Source organism: Ochotona princeps, chromosome 9 (assembly GCF_030435755.1).
Source record: "Ochotona princeps isolate mOchPri1 chromosome 9, mOchPri1.hap1, whole genome shotgun sequence".
NCBI classification, from domain to species: Eukaryota; Metazoa; Chordata; class Mammalia; order Lagomorpha; family Ochotonidae; genus Ochotona; species Ochotona princeps.
The window spans coordinates 37426703-37453368 of record NC_080840.1 but is presented as its reverse complement, the minus strand read 5'-3'; the positions used below and the strand labels follow the sequence as shown (position 1 = coordinate 37453368).

The 26666-nt window shown below is 41.3% G+C and overlaps 1 protein-coding gene and 1 long non-coding RNA gene across 3 annotated transcripts in view; one reads left to right on the top strand and one right to left on the bottom strand.

The window, feature by feature from the left end:
• LOC131481140 (uncharacterized) overlaps positions 1–24201 on the top strand; it is a 37561-nt gene extending 13360 nt beyond the window's left edge. Inside the window, exons 2-3 of the long non-coding RNA XR_009246068.1 lie at positions 12860–12969; positions 23910–24201. This is a non-coding gene — a long non-coding RNA (uncharacterized LOC131481140). The remainder of the gene's footprint in view (positions 1–12859; positions 12970–23909) is intronic.
• The window catches only part of SPIDR (scaffold protein involved in DNA repair), a 389493-nt gene that overhangs the window by 171396 nt on the left and 191431 nt on the right, over positions 1–26666 (bottom strand). The window lies entirely within an intron of this gene.

Genomic DNA, 26666 nt, shown 5'->3' with positions numbered 1-26666 from the left:
AGTCACCTTTGAGTGCAGACGCTGAAAGCCGCAGACCGACCCGCAGACCAACCCACAGACCGAAACGCAGATGCTGTGGCTGTGAGGACCGGCGGTGATTGGGACCCGCTAGTATCTGCTCACCCTGGTCACCAGGACCCGCCAGGACCTGCGCCCGCTGCGGACACCAGGACCCTGAGTCATCGGGAAGCGCCGGCATCCGCCCACCCTAGTCGCCAAGCCCCGCCAGGACCTGCACCAGCTGCAGCCTCCAGGTTCCAGCTGCAGCCTCCAGGTTCCAGCCGCCTGCACCCGCCGAGACCAGCAACGGACGCAGTAGCCGGGAGACGCACCCGCGGCTAGGGTTCCCACCAGAGGAAGAGGCAGACTGCAAGAACCTGAGGTTTGAGTGAGTTGGGTGGGGACAGTGGTGGGTTGGAGGCTTCGGGAGTTGGCCCCCCAGGGGCATGCACAGAGCCTGAACACAATTGATGCTTGTCTCCCCGCCCCTCCCCCCCCAGACTCCAGCGTCTAGAGACACCAGGAGAGTGCCTTGAAACTGCCAAAACTGTGTCTGGGAGAAAGGCAAAAGGCACACTGAATACTCCCCCGTGCCTTTGCGGTCTGGCACTCAGCTGGGCGGTGCTATCCCACAGGAACCCAAGCACGCCTCTGGCCTGGGCAGTCCCGTGCTAGCACTGGGGCGGTCGGTCCCCTGCAAGCGCTGGGGTGGGCGGGCCTGCGCAGGAGGCGCTTCCAGAGAGCACCTGGAACACCCCACGCCCTATAGTCCAGTGCTTGGGAGACGAACCAGGAGAGCACTGTGGACCCGTGTGCAGGAGGCGTTCCCAGAGAGCACCTGGAACCTCCACGCCCTGCAGTCCCTGGCACTGGGGACACACCGAGAAAGAACCTAGAATCCTCCGAGCCCTGTGATCCCGCGCAAAGGGGGCGCGCACAGAGAGTGCCTTCACTCCCCCACGCCCTGTGGTAGCATACCTGTAGGGGACGAGCTGAGAGTGCGCTTTGAATCCGCTGGGCCCTGGAAGTGGCGCCCTGAGGTCCAGTGTTCTGGAGACGCACCAAAAGTGCCTTGAAAATTCCCACACCCTGCTACTCCACGCCTGCAGACTCCGATCTCTACAGGATAGTGCTTGGAGACCCCTCAGCACACTGGTGCCTAGGTCTGTCAAAAAAGAAACACTAACACAATGGGAAGAAATACCAGAAAAGGTAATGAGCCAGATGAGAGTGCCAACACCCTACCAATAAAGGATCAAAAGCCGATGTCTATTTCGGAGATGCGAGATGAAGACATAGAAGATCTACCAGACAAGGAATTCAAAAAAATAATGTTAAAATATGTCAGAGACAATGAGAAGAATTGGGAGGACTTCAAGGAATTCAAGAACCACATAGCCTCAGAAATACAACAAATGAAAAGTAAAATCCTTGACTTAGAGCACAAAATTGAGAGCCTAACCAACAGAACAAATACAGCAGAAGAGAGGATCTCTGAAACGGAAGACACACAAAACGAACATACCCATTCATTAAACAGCTGGAGACAAGTCTGAACAAAGCCAATAAGACCATACAAGAAATGAAAGACAACCTCAGAAAATCAAATATTAGGATTATTGGCCTTCCTGAAGGAGCGGAAAAAGAGTCAGGAATGCAAATGGTACTCGACGAAATTATACAGGAAAACTTTCAAAACACTTGGAACATGAACCCAACCCAAATCCAGGACGGTCAGAGGACTCCCAGCAGATATGACCCAAAGCGATCTTCACCCAGACATATGGTGCTCAAGTTCCACTCCAACGAAGACAAAGAAAGAATCCTAAGACAAGTACGAAGCAGAGAAAAGATCACATACTGGGGAAAACCAATCAGGATCACTGCTGACTTCTCTGAAGAGACTTTACAAGCAAGAAGAGAATGGACAAAGATCTTCCAAATCCTGAATCAGAACAACTGTCAACCAAGAATATTGTACCCAGCAAAGATCTCATTCGTATTTGAGAACGAAATCAAATACTTTCACAGCAAAGAGAAATTAGAAGAATATGCCAGCACAAAACCAGCTCTACAAAATCTCCTTAGAAATGCACTAAATCCAGAAAAAAAGGAGGTGAATCATAAGCAAAGATGGCAAACAGGAAGATCTCCCCACTAAAGTCCACACAAGGAAGGGCAATTACACAGATATCAACACCCACAAAAACAAGTATGGCAGGGCAAAATCACAACCTCTCAATTTTAACTCTTAACACAAATGGCCTGAACTCACCAATCAAAAGGCATAGATTAACAGAATGGATTATCAAACAGCACCCAACTATCTGTTGCCTACAAGAGACACATCTAACCAAAAGAGATTCGAAGAAGCTGAAAGTGAAAGGTTGGAAACAGATATTTCATGCCAATGGACGAGAAAAAAAGGCTGGGGTAGCTGTCTTAATTTCAGATGATGTGGACTTCAATCTGACACACATCAAAAAGGACAGGGAAGGAGATTATATATTGGTGAAGGGACTGATCCATCAGGAAGTAATTACCATTGTGAACATATATGCACCAAATTCAAACGCACCTAGCTACGTGAAGCAATTACTCACGGACTTAAGGGGAGACATAGATATGCACACAATAATAGTGGGTGATCTTAACACCCCACTAACAACAATAGACAGATCAACAAAACAAAAACTCAACAAAGAAACAACAGAGCTCATACAAACAATAGAACAACTGGACTTGGTTGACATTTATAGAATTTTTTACCCTAAGGCCACAGATTATACATTTTTTTCAGCAGTGCATGGCACCTTCTCCAGGATCAACCACATGATAGGACACAAAGCAAACCTAAATAACTTCAAAAAGATGGGAATCATACCATGTACCCTCTCAGACCACCACGGAATGAAGCTAGAAATCAGCAATTCAAAATGCCCCAGGAAATACAGAAACTCTTGGAGGCTGAACAATATGCTATTAAACGAACAATGGATCAGAGAAGAAATTAAAGATGAGATCAAAAAATTTATGGAAACCAATGAAAACTCTGACACAACATTCCAAAATTTGTGGGACACTGCCAAAGCAGTGCTACGGGGTAAACTCATCACAATCGGAGCTCATGTCAAGGCCCAAGAGAGGCGCCAAATACAGGAACTAAACACACACCTCCAGGAATTGGAAAAACAACAGCAGAAGAGCCCCACACACAATAGGAAACAAGAAATCATCAAAACAAGGGAGGAAATCAACCAGATAGAAATAAAAAAAACCATACACAAAATCAATGAATCAAAAAGCTGGTTTTTTGAGAAGATAAACAAGATAGACACCCCACTGGCCCGACTGACAAGGAAAAAACAAGAGAAGGCAAGAATTAACAGCATCAAAGATGAAAAAGGCAACATAACAACAGACAACGCATCCATTAAGGCCATAATTAGAAATTACTACAAAGCACTGTACTCCAACAAATCAGAAGATCACCAAGAAATGGAAAAGTTCTTAGACTTCTACCACCTGCCAAAACTTAGCCCAGAGGCAACAAACGACCTGAACAAACCCATAACTGAAGTAGAGATTGAATCAGTGATTAAAGACCTCCCAACAAAGAAAAGCCCAGGCCCAGACGGCTTCACTCCAGAATTCTACAAAACATTCCGAACAGAACTGACCCCAATCCTCTACAAACTCTTCAAAACAATAGAAAAAGAGGCAACCCTTCCAAACTCATTCTATGAAGCCAACATTACCTTAATCCCAAAACCAGACAGAGAACTAACAGAGAAGGAAAACTACAGACCTATCTCTTTGATGAACATTGATGCTAAGATTCTCAACAAAATCCTAGCCAACAGAATTCAAAAACACATCAGACAGATCGTTCATCCAGATCAAGTAGGATTCACCCCTGGAATGCAGGGATGGTTCAACATTCGGAAATCCATAAATGTGATACACCACATCCAAAAACTGAAAAACAAGAATCACATGATAGTATCAATAGATGCAGAAAAAGCTTTCGACAAAATCCAACACCACTTCCTACTAAAAACCCTAACCAAGGTAGGCATAGATGGAAAAATCCACAACATAATTAAAGCCATATATGAAAAACCCAACGCCAGCATCATACTGAATGAAGAAAAGCTGGAACCCTTCCCACTGAGATCTGGAACAAGACAGGGATGTCCACTTTCTCCACTACTATTCAACATAGTCCTAGAGGTACTCGCTAAGGCCATAAGACAAGAAAAGGAAATCAGAGGAATCCAAATGGGAAACGAAGAAGTCAAACTCTCACTATATGCAGATGATATGATTCTTTATGTAGAAGAGCCAAGAGACTCAATACAGAGACTGCTAGAACTTGTACGAGAGTTTGGTAGAGTGGCAGGGTACAAAATTAATGAACAAAAATCAACAGCCATAGTGTATGCGAACAGCCCCAAGATGGAAAAAGACTTAACCAGCAAGATACCATTCAAAATAACAGAGAAAAGTATGAAATATCTGGGAATAAATCTAACCAAAAATGTAGGAGACTTATTTGAAGAAAACTACAAACTACTTAAAAAAGAAATTGAACAAGACCTCAAAAGATGGAGTAACATCCCATGCTCCTGGATAGGTAAAATCAATATCATTAAAATGTCTATACTGCCAAAAGCAATATATACATTCAACGCAATCCCAATCAAATTGCCCAAAACATTCTTCATGGAACTGGAAACAATGATCCAAAGGTTCATCTGGAAGCACAAAAAACCACGGATAGCTAGAACCATCCTGAAGAACAGGAAGTTAGCAGGGGGAATCACAGTTCCGGACCTCTGGACATACTATAGGGCAGTGGTTATCAAAACAGCGTGGTACTGGCACAAAGATAGAGAGGAAGATCAATGGAGCAGAATAGAAACACCAGAAGGAAACCCACACAGATACAGCCAAATAATCTTTGACAAAAAGACAAACGACAATCCAGGCAAATGGGAAGGTCTGTTCAATAAATGCTGTTGGGACAACTGGTTAATAGCCTGCAGAAACAAAAAAATAGATCCACATCTCTCACCATACACCAAGATCAGATCTAAATGGATAACAGATCTAAACCTACATCCAGAAACCTTCAAACTTTTGGAAGAAAATGTTGGAAACACACTGCAACACTTAGGGGTAGGCCCTCACTTCCTAAAAAAGACTCCAAATGCAGTAGAAATCGAGACCAAAATAAACAATTGGGACCTCATCAAACTAAGAAGCTTCTGTACAGCTAGAGAAACAATCAACAAAGTAAAAAGGCAACCCACAGACTGGGAGAAGATCTTCGCACCGACATAGGTGATAGAGGGCTGATCTCCAGAATATACGAAGAGCTACAAAACAACCAAAATGTCAAAACAAACAAACCACTCAAGAAATGGGCACGGGAAATGGGCAAACACTTCACAAAGGAACAAACCCAAATGGCAAATAAACATATGAAAAAATGCTCAAGTTCCCTGGCAATAAGGGAAATCCAAATTAAAACATCAATGAGGTACCACCTAACGCCAGTAAGACTGGCCCACATGAATAAAAGCACCAACAACACTTGTTGGCGAGGTTGCAGGGAAAAGGGATCCCTACTCCACTGCTGGTGGGGCTGCAGGCTGGTACAGCCTCTATGGAAATCAGTATGGAGAATATTCAAACAACTCAAATTCAACATACCGTATGATCCAGCAATAGCACTCCTAGGAATATATCCAGAACACTTGTTTTATGAGAAACCAACATGTACTCCTATGCTCATAGCAGCACAATCAGTAATTGCAAAAACATGGAAGCAACCAAAATGCCCATCAACAGAGGATTGGATAAGAAAGCTATGGTTCATCTACTCCATGGAATACTACTCAGCTATTAAAAAAAACAAAATGCAGTTCTTTGTGGCCAAATGGGCCAAACTGGAAACCATCATGCTAAGGGAAATGAGCCAATCCCAAAAGGTTAAATACCACATGTTTACCTTAACTTAAGATGATATGATGTTATGTATAACATGTTATGTTTTGAATGTTATATGTTGTGTATAAACTAAAATTGAAGTATAGGTGAGGTGGTCACAGAAGGTGGCTGGGAACTCGCATTTACTTTTAACATATTGGTTACTCATTACTATGTCAATTAATTCCATAATGATGTAAATTTTTGCTGATGGTATGTTGGAGCTCTCAATTGACTGGGATGATACTCTGCTGGCTCTGTCTTCAGACCAGAGAGGGTATACCTAAGAAGCCGTTGAACTTGACTGGACAATAAGATGTTGGACTCTATGTTTGGTATACACTTGCAATGGGGGAATCTCAACTGAACTTGAGCTGTGGTTATACAACAAGGTGGAGGAATCCACCATGGTGGGAGGGTTTGGGGAGGGGTGGGGAGAACCCAAGTATCTATGTAACTGTGTCACATAATACAATGTAATTAATGAAGTTAAATAATAAATAATTAAAAAAAAAAACAAAGCAGCTGAGATTGGCTGAAGGGCTCCTGCAAGGGACTGAGAGAGGGGCACAGGTGAGGGGCAGGGGTTTCTTCTAGGGGTTTAGGGTGAAGAGTTGTGAGGCACAGCAGTGGGGTTTGGCTCAGGCTGAGGGAAATTTCTGGGTGTGTTGGAGCAAGATACTGAGCAGGGTTTGGATGAATGTCAGGTTGTTAGAACTCTGTTTGGAGGCTACAGCTGGGAACCCTGCAGCACAATTGTGACCAGAGCATCCTGCGGTGACTTCATTGTCTTGTGATGATCACAGAGTGCACATACTCGGACCTGGTCAGTAGAGCCTGTGACACACCTAGCCTGCGTGGTATTCACTGCTAAGAGGCCTGCGTCATTGACCAGTGTCATCTGTGGCTATGTGAGCGAGAGACAGATCGAGAAACATGTCTGCTATGCGGACACACAGGCCTGAGCCGATGGGCTCAGCAGTGTACCTGAGTTTGATTTATATGTGTGGACTAAGCAAGCTGACATTAGGATAGCAACAATGACTTGGCTCGATATTTCATGCCTGGTACCATGTTGGGTACTTATTGTATATCAAGAGTGTAGCACCAAGGTCACTCTATGAAGTAAGTGTTACTATCACAGATTACAGTGTATTAAACTCAAGTGAGGGCATTACTTCACCAAGAATACACCAGCAACCGAGAGGTGGGACAGCACTCAAGAGGTGGGATTGAGTTCTCTGTGCCTCAGAGAACCTACTCCAACCAATTGAAGAGGATATTTTCGACTCACTTCCACTGCACATTAAAGAACTCAGAAGGCACTGTTTGAAGTGAAACACTTATTTCTGTGGAGGAAGATACAGATGCATACTCTGAGAGTGGCAAAATGTGGGGTCACTGTCAACCTAGGATGGACAGATCCCCGTAAGATACAAATAAAGGGAGGAGAGCACAGCAGTGAGGAAAAAAAAAAAACCTTTGGAAAAATAAAATAAATAAATAAATACATTTATAAAAGAAAAAAGTCACAAATGTCCTTTACAGATTAGTAGAGAAGTCACAAAAGTAAAAAAGGAAAGAACAAAAAGACATCATTAGGCAGCCTGCCACACTGAATCCATCATTCTGTAAATGTGGTGTCATATGTAAAAACAATGACACTTGGCATCTCGGACCTTTGTCTCTGAGCGGAGCTGAGAGATTCTGGCAAAGTGCCCATTATGGGGTGAACACCTTTGTTTAGCAGAGACTGAAAAGCTGTACAGGGAACGGAGCACCCCAAAGGAACAGCCATAAACAAGAGGATAGCTGCAAGCTGGATGAGAGAACAGAGTGGTGCCTGGCATCCAAACACACAGGGATGAAACTGCAGAGTGACACACTGGGGGGCTTCCAGAGAAAACACTGGACCCCAGAGTCTCGTCAGGCAGGGTCAAGGATGGTGTTCCTTTAGCCCATCAGGATTACATGTGAAAGGGAATTTTCAGAAAGGACAGTCAAAATGGTAAAAATGTCCTCTTGCAATGAAAGAACAGAAATATTTGCCCAATAAAAGAGCTAGAATTTTAAGCTTCACACTTATATTTGAATCCCATTGTAAGGAAAAAAGGTTAACACCAAGGAAAACTGTGAATTGCTTTTTTAGTTCTACTAAAATAACCACTTTTGATAAGATCACCTGAAATTATGTCAGATGTGGCCTATCGATATATAAGCAAGGAAGAGTGAATGAGTATATGTACCTATTTTCCCTGAAAGAACAAGCATTTCAGTTTAAACAGGTAACAGTAGAGTAAATCTTATTCTGATCAGCAGGTGGTCTTTTACAGGTTATTCAAAGGTTAGATCAACAATCAAACTCTTAGTTTCCACTTGGGAAAGTTGACCGACTCTGAAGGAGAACACTTGGATTTGGGTCATGAAAGATACAACATGTTATGAAAAACAGCAGGCTTTCCTGTATAGGGTCACCTCACAAAATGTTTACTTTCTTCACAACAGAAAGCAAGGAAAACAAGAGTCTACGAACACAGTGTCATAAGCTGCTGTTGTCAGCCCTGAACCTGCTGTAGCAAACACAGAAGCTTTTGGGACAAGGAGAGCTTGCCATCTACACAGATACAGTCACGTACCCTCCCCAGTTATGGAGACCACTGTCCTTAGAAGAATGCGATTGTTTCTCTATGCTGTCATGGATATTTTACAGACAGGGAGTAGGAGCACCAGTGACCACGGGAAGGACTCTCTAGTGCCCTGGAGCTGAGCACAGAGGATGGGCTCGCAGGCTCCAGTCTGGGCAGCTGAGTTATGCAAAGCTGCTGCTCCCAATGTGGCACATGCACAAGCGGCAGGCAATCACAGTCAGACGGAGTGCAACTGCTTTAAAAAAATACATTATGTAACTAAAGTTGAAGTCAGATGGCACAACACCATCTGTAGCCCTCTGTCACCATCTATAGCCCTCTGTCACCATCTGTAACAACATACAGTTGGCTAAATGTAAGAATGTAGCAAGTCTGCTCAGTACTAAATTGTAATTCTAAAAACTGTATTATCCTAAAATGTTCGTGACTTATGCAACTGAGTTTTTTTCATCCCAAATTGTTTTATTTTCCTTTTGTGCTACCCAGCTAATTGTCTAAAGGAACACTGCAAGATGAACGAGTGACAAACCAGAGAAATAAACAAGAGCAAACATTCCTCAAAGACTAAAACAAAGCACGTCAACAGCAACCACAAAGGTTATTAAAATCTACAGATAAGGGTCAGATACTGCCTAAGATATATTACTGCATATTTTACTGGGTTGTTACAAGGTTAACTAGGAATCCAGACCCTTCCTTATGTTTAAAAAACAGGGAAGCTTGTTACATACCCAGAAGTGGGTTTGTAAAAAGACAATTATCCACAGATTCTTAGGACAACCTTAACTTGCCCATTATTTATTGGCTTAATACTAGAATACTGGAGAACTTTGCCTCATTATTGAAAAATAATTTGCGCTCCAGTATAGCTACATAAAAGCTCAAGACATACTATTTATATTTATGATTAAATAATTATGGCAAAAATAAGGGAGCACTTTTTTTTTTTTTAAACAACATTACATCTGCACAGCTCTTTTCTACAACAGAAGCACCTTAGTACAAAACTGTCCTCCTTCAGTAAATTAAAGAATTCAAAAGTTTGGTACATACTTCAAAAGACCCCAGTTGTTTTCTGTAATATATAAAAGGTTCACAAATTTGAAAATGAGATGACTCTGAGAATATGTAAAATTGGACAAAATAATATAAGCACTTGAGAACCACATAGACTGGCTTTAAATTACATAGAAAGGGAGGGGGGGGATTCCCAGAGCCTATGAAACTGTCACATAATGCAAAATAATTAACAATAAAAAAAAATAAATTACATAGAAAGAGTTAAGGCAACACTGGTTTCTGCCTTTATAATTTTACACAGTAACCATGTTTTAGCTCAGCACAGTTTTAAAAATGAGAAATATATAACAAAGATTATATAACAGTTTCTGACTTGCACCCAGTTTAGGAAATAACATGTGTACAGATTAGCACAGAAGCCTTCTTCAGCTGCAGTCTACAATCTCCATGCAGCTGTCCTTGCTGTTAGCACTTTAGAACAAAGAAATGGCAACTGGCCCAGACAGATAGCCCCTCTAAGAAGGTGTTAAGACTTCGGTTTCTGGGGTTCAAGACTATGTCCCCAATTATTCTCATCCCACAACTAACCACAGTTTTCCGCTTCTCTCTACTCTTGGGTACACAGGTCCATAGCACGTGAACATGGATTTAAAATTCTCTGTCTTGGTTAAGTAATGATATATAAATGTGGTTAAAAGGAGCTGAAGTTCGATTATCAATAAGATCCTATAATGCATTAGTATAAGATAGGCTCTGTGGGGATGTCCTGGGAATGGAGCCAGGATTTCTATTGTTCTCTGGGCAAATACAGTCTAAGTTCTAAGCAAAGAACTTTGGGGAAACAATCCAATCATACATTAGGGGTGTCTTTTGGGATCACAAATCAAAAAGTGACAGGATAAAGACGAACTGACACCCTAAAATAAACTTACTCAGCTTTACTCCTCTCCCCATGACCTGCAGTAACTCTAGGTCTTAAACACTCATCTATATGTTTAAATAATAACATGTAGTTTAGGCATTGCTGGTTTATGACTAACCACAGGCCTTCATTCCTTAAGCAATAGGTAGACTAGATGTTGCCATAATGCATGTGTGTTTCAGAAAAACAAATAGCAGGAGGTTAGTTTTATAGTTCAAATGTTTGGGTCTCGGATGATGAGCCTGGTTTGAGAGGCTCTACTCATTTTGCAGTGAGAACAAGTAGCTGGGCCCAGCACTTCAGAAGGAAACTGATGAACAGTTGAAGGTGGAGGTGGGCTGGGATTTAGCCATCATGCTGGGCTAAGCCAATGACTCAGAAATATGCACCCCTGTCAAGCAGGGGCTTGGCAGTCTGGGGTCAGCCCATCCACTGTTAGGGCAGGGGCTGGTCCTCAAGGGTTTATTCTCTTTGGCCCACATGAGGTAGAAAGCCACCTTGGTCAACAATATCCCTATTCAAAGAGGAGTGTCACAGCCTTCAGGGAATATCAGGAATCGGGTATTTGTACAGGGTTAAGTAAAAACTTGCCTACATGCCTCAGCCATCTATAAGATCTTAGATGACTGAAGATTTTAGGCCTCTTTCATTCAACAACCCTGTTAGTGACTGATAAAGAAATGGGGCTCTGAGAACTGTCCACCATTTGTCTGTTGTAGGCAATCTGATGATGTTCTTTCTGCTCTGTAATTTTTCACTGATGGTAATAAAAACTCATGCATTCACAGGGCCTCAATATCTAAACCTTCACAAATATGATACAAGTTATCACAGACAGGGCATCACACATCTCTGTCTCCTTTCACAGGAAAGCAGGTAAGCTACATCACAAAGCCCAAAGAACACAGCCACTTTCCTCATTCCTAGTCCCAACTATTATTGTCAATCCATCTCATGCACAGATGGAATATGTTAATGGAATATGTTAATAATGTATGACTTTTTAAAAAATTACCTGTTACTAAAGTGATGGCTAAATCAAAAAATTACTAAATCATGTATCTATGGCCAAGTGTTTCTCTCTGTCTAGCTCTCTCTGTAGAATGTGCCTGAGCAGAGGTACTGGAATGATAACTTCTAGTTTTCCCATTTTATACAGTATATACAATTAGCATTGAGCCATCATGCTGGCCCTCATACTTCCGAATTTTTACGACATGTATTTCAGGGCCAGCATTGTGGCACAATGGGTTAAGCCACCATGCATGATGCAGGAATTCCTTAGAGACCCTCTTACCATCTCCAACACAGTGTCTCCTATAATTAACACCCTGCTTCAGTGTAACACCTTTACACAATACATTAGTACCAGATGAAGTTCAGGTTTTTTTCGTAGTATGTATTGGGTTCACTCTATGTGTATTATACAGGTAAACCTTCTTACCTGAGATGTAAAATTCTTTCAGTTGTATTTCTCTGTTCCTATATAAAAGTTGTGCTGACACAGTGGGAGAGGATATGCATGTTGAGGGAGACCTTAGATTAGGCCTTGTGAGTGAGCTTGTGCCTCTAGGCTGTGATCCTCACAAGTACTGGGGTCCCTTGTTTGTGGAGGGGGATAAGTTCTGAGTAATTCATCATTGTGTGAATGTAATGGAATGTATTCATACATGAGATGGCTATGCTATCATTAAGTCATATAATTTTAGGGGATCACTGTTGCACATGTGGCCCATTGACAAAAATGCCATTTTGTGGGATATGATAGTCTTTTGCTTTTTTTCTCCTTTTTGGTGAGACAGCAATGTTGGGAAGATTTGCAAGTGGGTTTTTCCCTAACTGCCAGGTTAGCTGTTGAATATAACTCTGCTAAGTTAGATTCCGGCAACACAGCTTCTTTTGAGGGCAGGCCTTGTTAAGAAGAACAAAATGCTCAAGCATACTTGAAAATGGCTATTTTACCTCTCCCTGTTGGGAAAAAAAAAGAGTCTTTTTCTTGATTTCACGGTGAGAACATGGAAGTACTCTGAAAGACAAAATCATGAAAAGCTATTCCTTTTCCCCAAGACCAGGTGCCCCAGTTTTTCACTCTCAAGCTTGTCCACAAATTTGTCTTACTGCAGTGCTGGTTCTAATGGGTATTTTTTCTTCCCAGTCTTTTGTTCTGGGAAGCTGTAGTTCTCTGTATCCACCTGTCTATAGCTCTAATTTAGGGGACAGTGGTTTGCTCCATGATCTCAATTCACTAGGATGTATTCATTTTCAGTTTGTTCAGCTTTTTCCTTGTAGAGGTGAGAGTGATGACTTCCAAATTCCTTATGTGCCAGATCAGAAAACGGAAGTCAGAATGCCTGCATGTGACTGGACCCTTTGGACACAGTCTTGGTAAGTATTTCTGGATGGCCAGTTGCCACCAGTCCTACAGCACTCTGTAGTCAGCTTTGTGAGCTGAATCAACAGTTCCTTCCTTTGGTACACTGGGTTCCTCTGTGTACCAGCTACCTGGTTATGTCATCTCCAAAAAACAACCAAAAAGCTGGCATTCACTTCTTTTTGCTCATGGTCTGTCATGATATTAGAGTTGCTTTTCAGGCTTCTAGACCAAGAAAGACCAAAGGCTCCTTGTGACCAAAATCTGTGTCTTGACTGTCTTACCACCTAGCAAGGAATGATAAGGTGGGAGGCCTTATTAAGAGTAAACTCCAAATTTATTGACCTTTATTTAATGAAGCACTTAAATTCCCTGCAATTATATAAAACAAAGTCTAAAGAAAAAGAATCCATCCTTCCCTTCATTTTCCCCCCCAAATCCAGAAAGTCTAAGTTTTAAGTGTGTGTGCTGGGCGGTGGGAGGTGCCGGGGTGGGCACTGTCAGCATGTGGCTCCCTTCTGGACCTCTTCACCTCGGGAAGAGTGAGTCTCTCCTCCCTGCTGAGTTGTGCAGGTGTTGCAGTGTGGCTCTGGAGCTACAACATGCAGACTGTATTATCTCTCCTGACTCCAGAGAGAAGGGTGAGCCCCACTGAGCTTCCCTATGGATCCTGGCAGTCATGTCCAGGACCCTGTGGGCTCTCCAGGAGAATGCGAAGGGCACAATCCGGTCTACAGGGAAGGAATCACCATTCTGCAGGGACTTCTCTCTATCGGCATTCTCTTCATCCACAATACTTTGCACAGGGGGAGAGGCAGAAACTCTGCCACATTTTTACCTATAGTGGCTAACCAATCAAACTAACATGGTACTTGGCTGAATATGTAGAAGCTAGAAGCCTGAAGAGTAGTATCTTTCCTTCCCCCTCCGGCTGTCTCCTATTCCAGTAAGTGGAACATGAGGATTCTCCACAGAATCATGTGATGGCAAGGCGGCCAGCAGCTGCCCTCTGGCATGGTATGCAAATGAACTCAGTCACCCTTGGGTTTTCCCCTCTCCTTTCCCTGCTCTTTATATGGAGGACACAGAATCTTAGGGAGTTACTGGCTCAAGTTTGCTCTGTACTTTAATAGCAGGCAGGAAGCCAAACTGCAAATACAATGACTGGATTCAGTTTTACAAGCAAACACTGGAACCAAATTCACCCGAGTCCGGGAAGAATGCCTCCAATCAGAACTTGCAGGAAATCCAATTCAAAACAGGGTGTGTCATCACCAATTCACAGTGTGCCCTTTACACCTTTCATGGAGTGCTGTGGAAATAGAAACTTCCTTCTGCAAAAGGTTCCCCTATACAAGCTTAAATTTTACTGAAATGATATCAGACACGCTGTGCAGGAAGTGTCTCAGCTCCCACAGCCAGCACCCATGATGGAAACTGTTAGCTCTGCTGTTTCTTCTCTGGATACCAACTGTTGAAAATCTTAGGACATAGGAATAATTACTTAATTCTCCCAGTTCCCTTCCAACCTCTGAGTGCTCTCTGACCTCATGTACTATCAACTCGGGTTCTCTGGGTCCTTTGAATAACTTAATGTGAAAATGCTCTAAGACCCTGGGAGAATTAGGACAGTTACACAGTTTGGCCCCAGCAGGCCTTGAGCGGTGCCAGGAGGTTTATGTGCCTCTTTTCTCCAGCTTCCAGCTGGCCGGGGCTGTCCTAGGCCTGGAGGCGGAACACATGCGAATTCATGTCATGAGTGGTCAGTACCTCTGCATGCTGCCCACTGCTGGCCTTACCCACATGCTGCTGAGAATACAGAAGCCCAGAGCAATGGCAGTCATGCATGTGAGACAGGGAGTCAAATGCCTGAAAAAAAACATTTTTACCTGGGTGCACGTGGGAGGATAGTATGGAAGAAGTGACGAAGTACAGGCTTCCAGAGCTGAAAGTCCTTTTTTGTTTTTAGAATATTTATTTATCTTGAAAACCAGAATATGAGATATGAGAGAGAGAGAGAGAGAGAGAGAGAGAACGAACAAACAGGGGTGAGAGAAAGATACCCTCCATTCACTGGTTTATCCCTTGAATGGCTGCAATGGCTAGCACTGGACCAGGTTGAAGCCACAAGCCAGAAACTTCTGGGGCTTCTAAGTAGGTAGCAGGGGGCCTAAGCACTTGGGTCACCGTCAGCTGCTTTTCCCAGGTCATTAGCATGGTACTGGATGGGAAGTGGAGCAGCTGGAACATGAAACAGCACACATATGGGATTCTGGCCTCAGAGGTCGCAGCTTTATCTACTATACCACAGTGTCCTCTCCTGCTTTTTCTTTTCTTTTTTTTTTTCATAATTGACTTGAGGTCATTTTTTTCTTTATTTTTGACAATCTTTACATAGTTATTTATGGCACAAAAGTTCAAGGGCTACAGGGAAGTGGGTAAGCCTATTATTTCCACATTGTTTTTTTTCCTGTATCTGGGGTATTGGGGGAGATAAAGGGAGAAGCCCCAACCAGTCTCCCACCCATCCCAGGTCCCTGATATGGGGCATGCTCCGAGGTTCTTGCTCAAGTGGTTTTGATAGTTGAACAGTTATGAATTGCTGCCAGTCTCGCCATTCCATGCACGATGAGGTCACTGGAGAATCCACTGATTGATATAGTCCACCTTAGAGTCTCCGTTTGCCCAGTTTTTCACTGCCAACATATGGTTGGGGTAGTTGATTGACTTGTTCTGTCCTCTGTTGTGATGCTAAGTATCCTCTGCAGGTTCCGATAGACTACCATGTCCTCCATGCCTGCTTTTTCTTTTAAACATTTATTTGAAAGGCAAAGTGATGGGGGGGAGAGATGTCTTCTATTTGCTGGGTTTATTCATTCCCCAAAATCTGTGCAAGGCTAATACCACAAGCCAGGAATTCTATCTGGATCTCCCACATGTGTGGCCAAGGTCAAACACTTGGGCCATCATTCACTGCTTTCCCAGGTGCATTAGCAGGAGTAGCTGCCATTTAATCCTATTACTTTGATATGGGATGTGGGCAACCCAAGTGGTAACTTAACCCATTGTGCCACAAATCCTACTCAGGACAGATTTTTTTTTTCCCTTCAAGATTCACTTTGTCTATTAGAAAGGCAGAGTGAGAGAGAGAGGGCATGGAAGAGAAGAGAATAGAAAGAGAGATCCTGGATGGTCACAAGGAAGTGGCTGGGCCAAGTTGAAGTCCAAATCTGGAACTTGTTTGGGCGGGGAGGGTTTTCCATGTGGGTACAGGGGTCCAATGACTCGGGCCATCTTCTAATACTTTCCAAGGCATGTTAGCTGACAGAGATCAGAAGTGGAGCAGCTGGGATAACTCAAACCTATGTTTCAATATGGGATGTTGATGTTGTAAGCTTGACCTACAGTGGCACAACACTGGTGACTCAAGGTAAATTTTTTTAAAGTCACAATTTTAAAAACCAAAATGCCTATTTTTAAAAAAGAACAAAGCAACAGAGTTATTGTGCACAGGAGTAAATGACATGGTGTGATTATTGAGATGGACACCTTTGTACCCCTCCCAACTTGTACAGCAGGGAATCGTTCAACCTAGGTTTGCCCGCTCCAGCACCAGGTTATGGAAGCTGCTCAGCTCCCTGTAAACAACAGGCCCTTCACATCTCTACTCTGGCTCTGCCCAAGCCTCCAGCAGCCTTTCCTGTTGCTGATCACAAAATGGAAATAAAAGAAAATAATTTTAGAATAGGCATTTGAAGGAATAGCCTTGTAGTAACAGCACAGTTTGCATAAGGTGATGGTTCTGTCTCCTACTCATACATTTTAAGAAGTAAGAAGAACCTTCGTCCACACAGAACGCTCCCTACCCTGCTGGTCAGCACATATTCCCATCCACCAAACAAACAAACAAAAAACCAACAACAAAAGAAAACTGGGGTGCATCCAACAAAGAGTAGATTGCTGTTCTACTAGAACAATGATAGAACGTGCTTCTGGCATCTTCCCATAGGTTTCTTCATTCACAGCCATGCACATTCCATAATTCCCAAGAGATATGTCTGGTTTTAATTATTTGTTCTTAAGCAGAAAGCAAAAAGTAGAAAGGAAAGGCAGAATGTGAAACATGGTGACTTCTATTTTATTAGTCCAAGCACCTCCGATCATGGTGTAAATTTAGGTTAAACTCAACATGTCCTTGGAGAATCCTGCTGGAACCACTGGGGGCTTACAAGGCATGAATGGATTCTTTCTGACTTCCACTCTAAGGATTCTCCCTTTGTCAGATAGCTTGGATCCAATATTCATTCTTGAAATGCTATACAAACATTTTCGTCTGAAGAAGCAATGTCTTTTTATTTTGCTTTACAAAGAGGCTATGTCGACAGACAGAAGCTGTATCAAGTGACAGGACATAGTCATGCTGCATCCACAAAGGGAAGGCTACAGTTTAGGACTCATGGTTCTAGAAAATTCACCGAGCCTCATTTACCTTGTTTAAATTTTCTCAAAGTCATGAACAATCCCGTCTCTCATCTATAAACTAAAAAAGGTCAAGAAAAGTTGACATTCCTATGTCACTGTGGGCTAAACACTGAAGCAAATCTAAGTGCAATGATGCACTCTCTTCTGAGGCCAAACCAATGTCACAATGGTTTTGTGATCTGTTGTGGCAGGCTATCCTGCAAATTATTTCATCTCTCTGACTTCAGTTTCTGTATCTACATGGTTAGGATCATAATGCCTCCTTTAAGTATGAGTTAAGGCTTAAACACACAGAGCATTAAATATGGGTAGCATTTTTTTTCATGTCATCTCCGGCATACTATTTTGGGCTGCCAATGGTTAGACTGGAAAAGACAGGAATCAGCTCAGGGGCTGAGACAGAAAAATGCAGGGTTCAGAGAGTCTCAAGACTAATGCTGAAAATCACTAAGCAAAATACTAGTTAAGTAGACTTTTTGGAGCATGCCTGACACAAGCATAAAATTAAATGATTCAAATTTGTTCAGTTCCTATGAAATTGACTCAGAATGTGTATCAGTTTCTACAGAATGTAAAAAGATGAACAGGACAGGTCCCTGCCATCCATGCAGCTTACATATGTTTAGCTGATCATTAACAAGCCAATGGATCAATATAGGAATGTGTACAGTGCTTTAAAGTATTTATCTCTTGATGTTACAAAAAGATAACACTCTGAAATTCTTTTTTTGGGAGTTTTCAGGAAAACAGAGAAACAAAAATGAATAACTAATAACAGGTATTTCATTTTCAAATTCCTCACAAGGTAAAAACACTAATGGTAGAAAATAAATTAGTTTAGCTGAAAAGATCACAATGAAAAAGAACAGGTAACAATGCAATGGAACATTACAGAGCTCAGAAACAGATCTTATAAAAATCTATAAGGTTATAGTATGTGATTAGAGAGACATTTGAAAACTGTGGGAGTAAACTATTCAGGAAGTGATGTTGAAAAAATATTTGAAAAAAAAAATTAAAACCCATCCCTACCTATGTTGTACACCAAAATACATTTGAGATGGATGAAGGTGGTCCTTTAAGATAGTAATAAAACTGAAATATTCCTTTTTTCCCCTAGTGAAGTGACAACCATAATGACATACACATTACACAGTACAATAACGTATATGATGATAGACACATTTCATAGTAGAATGCTCATGTACTTGTGATACAGACACATCTACTGCATTGCTGGTTATCTTAAAATATGGCACATACAACTAAGTACAATTAATAATATCTTATAATGATAATAAATAACTGTATTACTGTCTTATAAATTTACTATATTACATTTTTACTGTTATTTGAGGTAAGGGGTGCTCCCATCTACAGGGAAAAATATCTTACTATAAACCAGTATGCTGTTTTAGGCTGGCAGCTCTCTTGTAAGAGGATATTTCACAAAGTTTGTGGAAAAATAAACTTGTCTTAATTTCATTTCCATCAACTTTTCTGAAATACCTTGTATAGCCTGTGTTTGACTGCGTATCTTGATTGCCTCAAGAGGCCACATGCAGTGGCTTAGGTGCACCATCCAGGTTTGTGTTGGTCACTCTGATGTTCACACAATGACATTACTTAAGAGGGCAGAACATAGCTCCCCTACCAAGTGAGGTACTGCTAATAAAACCATAAAGATAAGCAAATGATCCATGATAATACTTTTACAAAATGCTAATTACTTAATGATTATGCATTTTTTCATATCTTTGGATTAAAAGCCTGCTTTTTCTGAGAAGACTAAAAATTAATACAGTATAAACAAACATACTCATTTTAGATACAATATGAATTTGTTACAAATATAGCAAGAAAACATTCTGTAGTGGTCTGGCTGGTTAGAGCAGAGCCCATTTTCCTTTTCTGAACCCGCAGGGAGCAGCATCCCCTAGGGCAGCCTATGGGCCTGCACTTCAGCCAGTGTCTGTGGGCAAGTGAAGGTGGGACTGGATCACAGAAGGACTGACAAGAAACTCCGCATTTTTGTTGCAGACTTACTTTGTAAGGCCATGGCAACTTGATATTTTACCAGGAATAATCAGCCTGCTTCATGGGAGTGGACTTTGTGCTATAGTGGAAGTCATGGCTTGGACTGCCTATATCCCACGTCTGAGTACCTAGAGTGAAGTCCTGCCTCTGCTTTCAATCCTGTTTACATGCACTCTGGGAGGCAGCAGGTGATGGCCCAAGTCTCCATCAACCACGTGGGAGATTCAGATAAAGCTCCCAGGTGCTGGCTTCAGCTTGGTCCAGCTCCTGCTGTTGCAGAGATCTGCAAACAAAGCCAGCCAATGGAAGATCTCTCTGACTCTGTCTCTCCCTGTGTTGCTTTGCCTTTCAAATAACTAAGAATCAATAAACTTAAAAGAGAGAGAAAGAGAGAGAGAAAGAACCTTCATGTGCTCAACATTTCAAGTCATTAGAGAAATGCAAATCGGAAGCAGAATTAAGAAGTAAAAACAACAAATACTGTTAGAATGTAGAGAAATCATTCCTCGTCCATTGCTGGCAACAATGTAAAATGGTACAATATAGTAGTTCTGTACGAAGTGAGAAAACGATTTTACAGTTCAGCAATTTCACTCCTAGCTACACAGCCAAAAGAACTTTCAAACACACAGACAGCATGGTTGAGACAGTTATTTGCACATCCATGATCACAGCAGCAATATTCATAGTAGCCAAAAAGATGGAAACAAAGCAATGTCTATCCGTCAATGAACAAGGGGTGGTATACACACAGAATTAAGGAAATTATGGCACATGATCTAACATTAATAAGCTCTGAATACTACATGTTAAGTAAAATGAGACAACACAGGAGAAAAAACATTATAGGATTTCTCTCACATGAATGACCCAGAACAGGCAAATTCGCAGGGCCTGAAACTGGAGCAGGAGTGCCAGGGACCAGGGTGAGAGGAATCTGAGGACTTGATGTGTAGTGGGTACAGTTTCTTTTTGGGACGATTAAAAAATAACAAGAAGTAGACAGTGGGGATGCTTTTACCACATTATAAAAAGTCAATTCTATCATATTGTACACTTACAAATGTTTAGAATAGTAAGTTTTATGGTATATGTGCATTTTACCACATTTTTTTAAAAGCTGCTCATGTTTACATGTATATACTTATTCTATGTGACATCTAGATTCTTTGTCAACATGTGCATAAAGTAATTCAGACAATTTAGGAACTAGAATTTCACAGGGAATTGATTTTAATAGATAAATCACCCATAAATAAATAAAACAGAATCCTGTGATCTGGTCTTGAGATTTGTCAACTGCAGTAGTTGAGTCCTGACTGTTGGCAAGGATCATTGGCTTAATGTGACCATTGCTAAGTACCACAAACAGATTATCACAGCTGAGTGTACTCATACACGCACCATGGCTCACTAGGTGCCCAGGCAGATCACTGAGGCTGAACCCTCAATGTTCAGACTAAACAAGTGCTCACAGCTGGAAATATCAGTTTCACTGTTAGTGACTCCCAGTAAGCATCAAAACAGGTCACTTGGTTCTTTTCAGTCTTTCAGCAAAAGAAATTGGCAGATAACTGATGGGTTTATTGTACAAGGGCACCCTTGTGTGTCAGGTGTGCAGGTTAACCTCTGTGGCAAAGAGTCTCCCACCCACGCGGAGTCTGTTCAAAAGGGCATGTGCTCTTCCTTTGTCAATTTCTAAGGAAAGAGTTATAAAATAGAGTTTTGTGGTTCTTTGATTCCCTAGAACTAACCAGTCGTCATTCAAATTCTTCAGGAGCATGGGAGAAAGGCAGCCCTCAGATAAAGCTCATGACAGCTTTGTTAAGGAGCACAGCCTTTGAACATACAACTGCAATCCCAGCTCAAAGCTGGCAAGTTATTTTGGGTGGCAGCATCAAGATACCACACAAACACAGTCTGCAGCCTACTATTTAGATTTGTTCTGTTTTTCATTCCAAAAGTAAACCTCTGCCACATACACATTTTTATTTGTCTCACTTTCATCATTAGACTGTTTGCTAATTTTTGTTTCTCCTAGCATTTGCTACTCATATTACCTTTAATCAGCAACTCTGATAACCTCAGAGTCTCATCAAAGGAAATCAGTCTGTAGACTTGAGCAGAAATTGATGGAGTTGTCTTCCACGCCTCACCATGCCGGGAGAGCTCTACCACGGCACTACACTGCAGGCCAGTACAGGGATTGCACAAATACCCTCCATTCATCTCTCCCCTCAGCGTCAGGAAAATGAGCACATCATGCTCTTAACAGTGCTCTCCACACCCTCAAGGAGCTGGTACTCACTGCGGAGCTGATGCATACATTTGAGTTTTTGTTTGGGAAAGTCCCCTACCTCACCCCAATCTATAAATCAATGAAAAGAAAATCTTTTTTTTTTTAAAATTCAACCTATAATTTCAGAACTAGACAATTCAATAAATGTAAAACACACAGGTCAGACCAAGCACACACAAACATCAAAGGTGCAATCGCATGGAAAAGAACAATAGAAAGGGAGGGACTATAAAAACAACTTGCCTCCCAAATTTTAATCACAGATTATTTAGGAAAACCCACCCTGAGAGGTATATCAAATGTTACAGCTATTTTGAAGCTATTGTCAAGGATCCCACCTACGGCTCCCTTCCACCATCACCTCCAACCCCTAAAAATAAAATAGAAGTTACAGTCACAGATTTTGCTTGTTTCAGCCAAGAGCTCCAAAACCCCCTGAAGCCCTACTTGCTGCTGGATCAGTCCACTGTATACCATGAGTCAGCACTTCTCCACATTTCTGGAAATTCCTCACCAGCAGCATGACCTGCAACAGGAAGCCAGCTTTCCATTTCAGCTTATAACAGGAAGTGTTCAAACAGATTTCACCTAAACTAGAGAAATGCTGTTAATAGAACTGCTCTAACATATACCTAACTAGGCAGGTCACAAAGATTAGTTACTCCTCACTGGGGAGGTGAAGATTTCTCTGCACATCCCACCTAAAACTGTTCCACATCTCTATTGTTAACAAATGCCTTGTTAGAGTTATAAGTCTGGTTGGACTATCCTAAAACTGTCCAAGTTCAGTTAAATTATGCCTCAATACTACAAGCTGTTAAATATAAAATAAAAACAGGCCAGAGACAGCTGAAACAGTACCGTATAACCATTTTAAGGTGTACAGCAGCCGGATGTGCATAAACTAAAAATTGAAATGTCAATGAAGTAGTCACAGGTTGTGGTTAAGAACTTGCATCTTCTAACATCACTCAAAAACCATGGCAATTAACCCCTTAATGATGTAAATAGTTGTTAAAGCTATGTTGTGGCTTTTCAATGGACGGGATAATACTCTGCCAGCTTTGCTTTCAGACCAGAGACGGTCACCCCAACAATCTGCTAAATCTATCTGGACAATAAGAAGCTGGACTCTATGCATGGTACATGCTTACAATGGAAGAGTCATGACTTGATTTGAACTGTAACACTGCAACTAGGTGGAGGATTCCACCACGGGGGGAGAGCAGGGAGAAGGGTTGGGGGAGTCCCAGAGCCTAAGAAACCGTGTCATAAAATGAAATAAAAAAATAAAAATAAAATAAATAAGATTAAATAATTTTTAAAAATCAAAATAAATGAAAATCTCCTGAAAGGTAACATTTCCTCTTGTTCCACATCAAATGCATAGTATTTCATTTGAAGTACAGACACCTACATTTTGATTTGTTAAACTAGTACAATGAATTCAAAGGTACTTTAGCAGCTAAAAAAAAAAAAACTCAGATTAAGTTTAAAATTTAACTGAATTACTGTCCATTTTCTGTCTCATAGGTAATTATAATGTTGCTCTACTTTGGCAAAACCTAAGTTTATTAAATTAAAAATCTGCTAAGTTTTGTTTTGAATCTCTGGTCTGAGCAGCAATGTAATGTACAGAAGTAACATTGGAAATGTAAAGATTTTGAGAAAAATCATTCTGTAGCAGATGGTAAAACACAGTTTGCCTCTCCAAAATGAATGGCTTCAATTTATTGGAACAGCACAAAATACACTAACAGACTGCAGTTATTTTGTTTCAGAAGCAACTTTTCAAAAGATTAATAGACCTTAAAACAGCCTGGCATTACCTACAGGACCAAGTCATCAGGGTCCTCATATTTACCAGCAGAAAGCTGCTTTCATAGTTAAAATGTCTACGACAGAAACTATTTTTTCCAAAATTTTTAAAAGAAAGCTTCAAGATTTAACTTCCGCAAACAGCCAAATAGCTCAGCTATTACAGTCATTAATAAATATACTGAACATCCGTGCAGCCTCAGAACGTAAGACATCTGGTTCTAATTTCGATTTTGGCTTAGAATAAAAGTGCCTTCCCCCACAGTACTTTGATTAAAACTGTTCGTTTCTTCCTCTCCTTTTTTTCCCCTTTGGAAGCTGTTGTCCCTCATTCTTGCTGGAAGCCACCTGACCACTGCCAGGAAGAGGAATGCAAAACATTCCCAGGAGCAGCCCTGACGTCAGCGCCGCATTCCACCTCTCCGCGGTCAGAGCTGTCGGGAAGCTCCCGCCTCCAGCCAAACCCCGGCAAGAGATAGCAGCTGAGGCCTGCACTAAATCATACTAAGAACTCCTTCATGTTATTCTTTGAAGACGCGCAGAATCTTCCTCTTAAAAAACAAAACAGAGCAAGGCAAAGTAAAGCAAAGCAAAATAAAACCCAAAAACATAAAGGAAGAAAAACAAACACAGAGAGAACAGGGCTGGCTTTCTAAGCTTTATTTTCTGTTAATATTCAAAGCTGTTTTATTGATTGGGTTAGAGGGTGGCAATAGAGAAAGTGACCTTGTAATAGCATTAGAGGGACAGTGATCACAGGCTGCAGCATGCAGACAAGTAAGATCAATGCCTGGAGGTCCACCAGCTGGCCTTAACACACCCCCGAAACAGTCCCTTCTCAAGAGGAAGGAAGAAAAACCTCAATTGAACAAAGCAGTGGATGTATTTTTCTGTAAGGAGAAAATACTGCTTACAGAAACTGAAATATAAAACTATTACAAAGAAAATACAAACATACAAATTATCTTCAGAGTTTTTATTCAGAACTATTTGTAGGCTATCAATATATATCTATTCATTTGCAAAGAGTACACATATTTTGTACTCTGTAATTTGCAAATATCATATTTCTCTATTCTGTATTACATTTTTTATTTTTGAATTCTTTAAAAGAGATTTATTTATTTTTATTAGATGGGCAGATTTACAGAGAGGAGAGATAAAGATCTTTCATCTGCTGGTTCACTCCCCAAGTGGTCTCAATGATTGGAGTTAAGCCGATCGGAAGCCAGGAGTTAGGAGCGTCTTCTGGGTCTCCCATATGGTTGCAAGGTCCCAATGCTTTGGGCCATTCTCTACTGCTTTCTCAGGTCGTAAGCAGAGAGCTGGATGCAAAGTAGAGCAGCCAGGACACAAACCAGTGTGCACAGGGGATGTTGGTGCTTGAAGGAGGAAGGATTAGTCTATTGAGCCATGGTGCCAACCCCTCCATTCTATATTATAACTTTGTACATGTATGAAATGCTAAAATAGTAAAATGCTTTCAGGGGAGGAGAGAGGTGCTCTATCTTATATAAAATTTTTTATATTAATAATTTTGTTCCTGCAAAATAACCTCCTTAGAATCAATCTGCAGACAGATACAGACCTGAGCGTGACACACAGTGCCATAATGATTTCCAAAAATGACAATGATACATTTTAGCACACCCCTCTGATGTAACAGCATGTGTGTTTACACTTACAACTACATATATACACTAGCATTTACTACTCTGTCAAGGCATTTTAATTTAATTTCTTTGACTATTAATGAGACTGAATATTTCCCTACAAGTTGTGTTTTAAGCAAATTTTCTGGTGAGATTTTTTTTTTTTAGAAAAAAATGCCACAATTTTTAGTAATGATTATAGGTCAAATAAAATTTAGATTTTAGGTTTGTTCAACATTACCCCTTCCAACTGCCCCCCTCAAATCTGACTTTGAGTTTCTTAATAATATATTCTATTAAGGATGGTGTTGTGGTACTGTGAGTTACACTGCTGCCTGCATTCTATATGGAAGCTCTGGTTCAAGTTCCGGGTGCTCTATTTCTGATCTAGCTCCCTAAAAATGTGCCTGGCAGGCAACGGATGATGCCCCAAATGCTTAGACCCTCATTACCCATGTGGTGATTCAGATGGAGTCCCTGACTCCCGGCTTAGGGCACTGTGGCTTTTTGGGGAATGATCAGCAGGTGGAAAATCTCTGCATGTATGTGTCTCTTTCAAATAAATAAACAAATAAATAACTCTTTAAAAAGCATAATATGAAATTGATAGGAGCAATAAATGTAACGTGAAACAAATTCTAGTTTCTGGAAAAAGTGTGGGTGTATGTGTTGCACATATAATGCATGTCTCATTTGTCATACATATTATGCATGTGTGTTTTAGGCATGCTACTATATAAGCAGCATGTATAATTGTGTGCTGTGTACGTTGTGTGTAAGATGGAATTTCAAAAGTTCATTGACAAATGGAATTGAAAGATAAGTTTATTTTGGTGCACAAAATTAAGAATTCATGTGTAGTCTTTTCACAGTATGAGTTTTCCATAAACTTCTTAACGACCCTCTGTGGATGTGTATGTGTGCACTACGTTTGTTACATTCTTGCATATTTGTTTTTTGTGCTGTGTGTGCTGTGTTCTGTGCTGGTATATGCAGTGGGTATATATGCACGGCATGTGTGTACTACATATATGACATTCATGCACATTTGTCTGTTGTGCCATGTGCGTTATGTATTGGCATATAGTGTAGTGGGTATATATGTATGGCACATGTGCACTGCATCCAGGACAGAAGAGGCTTTATGGGCCTCACAATGCAGCTGTCTTACCTGTGCAAAATTTGAGTTTTGGAATACATGGAATAGACCTTCACAAACAGGCAGAATCGGAGAATCAAGATGGCGGAATAGGGTAAGGACACGTTTATACAGACGGAAAAACATTTAACCAGGATGAAGCAGAGAGGACATATTTCAGGAAATAGGAAAGGACAGAACAACAGCAGAGGGGTACCTGGAGACTGACAGACACAGGAAAGCAGTGGACACAACGGTGTGGTGTTGCAGCGACTGATACTCTAG